Source organism: Grammomys surdaster, unplaced genomic scaffold, assembly GCF_004785775.1.
Source record: "Grammomys surdaster isolate TR1022 unplaced genomic scaffold, NIH_TR_1.0 279, whole genome shotgun sequence".
Lineage (NCBI taxonomy): Eukaryota > Metazoa > Chordata > Mammalia > Rodentia > Muridae > Grammomys > Grammomys surdaster.
Genome location: NW_021604720.1, coordinates 1,980,042 through 1,984,989, shown reverse-complemented (window position 1 = coordinate 1,984,989; position 4,948 = coordinate 1,980,042). Strand labels below are relative to the sequence as shown.

General features: G+C 43.0%; 1 non-coding gene across 1 annotated transcript; it reads right to left on the bottom strand.

Moving 5' to 3' along the window:
• Positions 1-4,196: 4,196 nt before the first annotated feature.
• Positions 4,197-4,328, bottom strand: LOC114629339. Its single transcript, XR_003712635.1, has one exon. It is a non-coding gene; the product is annotated as a small nucleolar RNA SNORA17 (small nucleolar RNA).
• Between the last annotated feature and the right edge of the window lie 620 nt (positions 4,329-4,948).

Here is a 4,948-nt window from a genome sequence, read left to right as displayed (position 1 = left end):
TGTAATCCCCAGTCTGTGGAAAGGGGACACAGGTGATCCCTTGAGCAAGCTGGCTACCCAGACTCGCCAAAATGACAAACTGTAGATTCAGCAAGAGACCCTGTTTCAGTGTATAAGGTAGAATTCAATAGAGAAAGAAATCTCACATCAACCCTGGGCCTCCACATGCAGGCATAGATATTTGCATGTGCATTTGTACAAATGTGTGTGTGTGCACACACACACAAACACACAGAAACATATACATCATACACACATACACATTTACACACACAATAAAATAAATTTTCTATATGAAGATTCAATATTATTTTCCTAGCACTTTAGTTATGAATTTTGGGAGAAAATGCCTGTTTTCTATTCAGGAAGAGGGGAGTGTTATCTGCTTCTCATTGGACTTAAGTTAACCAATGCTCTGTCCATTTCTGTAGTGAGGGTAACTTGGTACAAGGTGCCTAAGTTCATAAAGATATGATTTTTATCATGCACACAGCTTGCCACCTTCTACTATACAGAGTAAAATGTGATTGAGAATTAAAAACAATCTCATCTCCTCATGGGTATTTTACATTTCCCACCTTGGTGGTATCCTTGTCTTCATGCATCTTTCATTGCCTCAGAGTTGGGTAATCGTGTGATGTATATCAGGATTGAAGATTTCCTAGGAGAGACGTATGTAATCAGCTGATGGGCTGAAAGCAATTGCTATGCAGGATGTAATTCCCATACAACACTCTGTAGGAAGACCCAAGCAAGGGTAAAACAGACTCTCCACAGCGTGGGCACCACTTATCCATGATTGCACAGTTCTTGGATGGTGCACCCTGGAATCCAGGAACTGTGATGTGAATAGCAAGACTTGAGGGCAGGGCTTGGGAAGCAAGAGACTTGATATACAGCTCTCTGCAAGTCTCTTGACATGATTGAGATCACACTGTTGAATGCTCCTCTGTTCTTTCTAAGAAGAGATGAGCCAGGAAATTATTTTCCAAGTCTCACCTCAAGCAATCAATTGAAATGCTTTCCTGAATATTTCAGGTTTTGATGGCTTCTGAACTTTTCTCTGCTCTCAGTGAGAGCTCCTTGCATTGTCTTTAGGATGAGACTATTTACCTCCTTTTCAGGATACTCCCCCTCCCCCTCCCAGTTCATATTTCGATTGCAGAGGAAGAACCAAGTTAAACAAACTTGTTATACTATTCATATTATGCATATTACGTATTTCATAATTGATAATTACTACTTTTTACTAAGCTATTGTTCTAAGATTTGCTAATTTTTTAATGTATGAGTTGCCATGAATTACTATAATAGTATCTGTTTATTTAGAGAAATATAGCCTTAGATTCACTACATAGTCAAATGTACTTGAACTACTGATTTTTCTGCCTCCATTTCCTAAATGCTTCATTTACAGGCATGCAGTCCCATGCCTTGCTTGTTAAATTACTCTGATTAAAAAAAAAAAACTGTTGCAGCTTGAAGATACTGTAATTTCTTTGCTTTGTAAATTCATGAAGATTGGTAGCTCTGGGTTTCATGTTTTCCAATCTAATCTTTCTCTTATACTTGAGAGAATGATGCTATTGGTAGCCACATATCAGAAATTTTGGCTCAAACCACTTATAAACTGGCAATAGTCTGAGATGGTCTACTGTCTCATGACTTCCTAAATCTTGCTGGTCTCTGTGACATGTAGATGACAATTATATCTCACGGAGTCACATGGATATTGGATATAATAGCGCTTATATATGGGTTAGAGCGAGAGCTCATGGATTAGCCAGAGAGCTCCTTGGTTAAAGACATGCGCTACTCTTCTAGAGGACCCGAGTTCAGCACGCGTATCATGTAATTCTCAACTACCTGTAACTCCGATGTGAGGGATATCGGACACCTCTGGCCTTTGGAAGCATCTGAATTTTTGTGCACATAACCCTCTCCCATACATATAATTGCGGAAATAAAAAGAAATTGGAAAAATGTGCACAGAGCTCTTGCCCTATTGCATGTGTTAAATATTAGCAATTGATAATGTGTTTGCTACCACTTCCTTAGGAGTTATTTTAGTATAAAATATTTATATGTTGTGGTTCATATTTCCTTGACAATACAACATGTTAGATTGACTGAAGTTCATTCATCCTGTCATGCAACTATTCTGTCCTTACATGCTTATGTTCTAATTATTTTCCTATTTTTCTCCCTCTGAACAGTATTTAATATTAAGATGTATATTAAGAAGAATTTTAGATGCCCTCATCGCTGAAAACATTGTGGTGACCACAGTCTCAATGCTTATATATAAGTTGAATAAGATTGGATTTTTTTGACCTTTCAGTGGTTCTTTGTGAATTTCACATCGGGCACTCCAATCCCACTCACCTCTCCCTCCCCTCGTACCTCTCCTCCGCCCTTGCAGTCTCTCCCGCAACAGAGAAAAAAAAGTTCTCATTGTGGAAAGTATAGTTTGTCACAGTGTATCCCACAGTACACCCTTTTGCCCACACTTCTTTACTTGCAAATGTTCATTGCAATGACTCATGGTCTGGTACAGGGTCTCTGGCTTCTGCTACTCTATCAGTACCAGAACCTCCCTGGAACTCCTCTCCGATACCGTGTTGTTGTCCTGTGATATGAAGATCCTGTGGTTTTGGATCTGTAGGACTAGCCCCTTGGTGTACTCCAGTAGTTCGTCAATGGGTGGATGTTGGGGTGAGCAAATTCAATGTCCTGAATCTGGGCCTGAGAAGTGTCTGAGCCGATCAGCCTGCCACCCAGTTCTCATACCCACCAGCAACCCCTGCAACCCAAACAGGACCAGCTCTACCTGGCTGCTCCGGTGAGGTAAAGGGCCTGTTCTCTCAAATGTTGTAGCTGATGAGAGACATAGTAGTTCTACTCTCATAACGTAGGGCCAGCTCTCCTACCTGCCATAGATGGTGAGAATCGAGGGAGAGGAGGGAAGCAGCCTCATTAGGGCAGGATCTGCTGTGCTTAGACCCCCAGGCTCAGCTCCATTGTGCAGCCCAGGTTAGGTACAGAGCCTGCTCTCCTGAGAGCTGTAGAAGGTGAGGAGCAGGGCCAGCTCTCCAGCTCCGATGACCTCAGGGCCAGCTCTCCTAACTGCAACAGGTGGCAAGTTTCAAAAGGGGAGAATCTTTTCCTCACTAGTCACCTCATGGCAGATAAGTGGCATAGCCATATCTCTCATGCTCAGGGCCAGCTTGCCTTCATCCTTGATACCAGGGTCTGTACTGTCCTGCCAAGCAAGGTGCTGGGCTTACTGCCCCAAGTGCTGCAACTGGTGAGGGGCAGGGCCTTTTCCTACTCTCATGACTCCAGGACCAGGTTTCCTACCTGCCACAGATGGTAATGATGATGATGATGATGATGATGATGATGATGATGAGGAGGAGGAGGAGGAGGAGGAGGAGTGTATCTCTCTCATCTATGCCACCGAATGGGAGAAAGGATAGAGCCAGCACTCTCACACTCATCTGGCTCACCCACAACTCCTTCAGTGTGCAGGGTGAGTTCTGCAGCTGGCTGGAGGCAGAATTAGCGCTCTTGCTTTCGTGCCCCTAGTGCTAGCTTTTCCATGACACGGAGGTGAAGGGTGGGACTAATTTTGCACATCCCTCAGATATCGGCAGGGCCATCTGCCTGGCCATTGGTGGTAATAGACCCTTGCTGCTTCAAGGCCACAGACCCAGATGTGGCCCCTGGTGGCAGCACAAGCCAGATCTCACTGTGGTACCAGGTGGTATCACTGGCTCCTCACATCAGGCTGTTCTTTACTACCCTCAAGTCTCCACTTCTTTCTCTCTTCATTGTGCCTACATCCTTCTGTTTCTCTTTCTCTTCCATTTCTCCACCATTTACTTGTTCCTTTTAGTGGCACCCAGGGTCTCTGAGTATATGAAGTCTTAGGATTGGACTAAGGAGTACTATGCCCTTCCTCCACATTATGGTGCCAGGTAGGAATAATCTCAGGCATGGTCTGCCCATCAAGGCCTGCATAGTGCTGCTCTGATGTTCATCTCAAGCTAGCTCCTTGTCCAGGCCCCATGGCACTGGTCTGCTGGTTATCGAGGGTTCACTCCTCTCCCGGCCCTCCAGAGTGGCTCCTGGAAGTCATTCCAGGCCTGACTGGCACTGGACTGATGGTTGTCTCAGGCTTGCTTTTTTCAGAGACTGTTAGGCTACTAATCATCTAGATGTTCATAGGTCAGAACACTGATCAGAAACATAGCTTCTCTCCTTTCTGCCACCTACTGACACACGTGTGACACAGCAGCCACACCTGCAACACCTCTAGGGTCAGGAGGATTGCATTTTTTTTTAAATGACATGAAATCCCAAAGTACATTCCTCTAGTTCACAAAAACATGACGTTTAAACGCTGAAATTAAAATTTAATTATGAATATAGATTTCAGAATCAATTTGTTATAATTAATTACTTTTCAGTTTTGGAGTGCCAACTATTGTTCAGTCTTTAGGATTTTCCTTAAGTAATTCATCCCTCAAAGACAGTTGTTTCAGTTCTCTAAAAGACACAATCACATGTATATATGCACACACATATATACATGTATGCAATCACATACACATAAGGTGAGTATGATATGCATAAGAGTATATAGCCGTGGTGTTGTTTCAATGACAAAGTATGTATGAGGGAGATGATAAGAACTTAGTTAACTCATATGCAGGTCATTTTTGAGCAGAACTTTTTTTTAGCAGCTTTCTCTCTAGCCGAGTCCATTTTCCTTCTCTTTGAAAATGAGTTCAGAGGTGGGGATATAGCTTGGGGATAGGGTGCTTGCCTAGCATGTGTGAGGATGTAAGTTCGATTCTTAGTCCTGCAATGATGACCTATCTGAAACAATATTTGCTCCTCAGGTCACTATGAAGATTATGCAGGCAGCATCATTTGGAGTTAT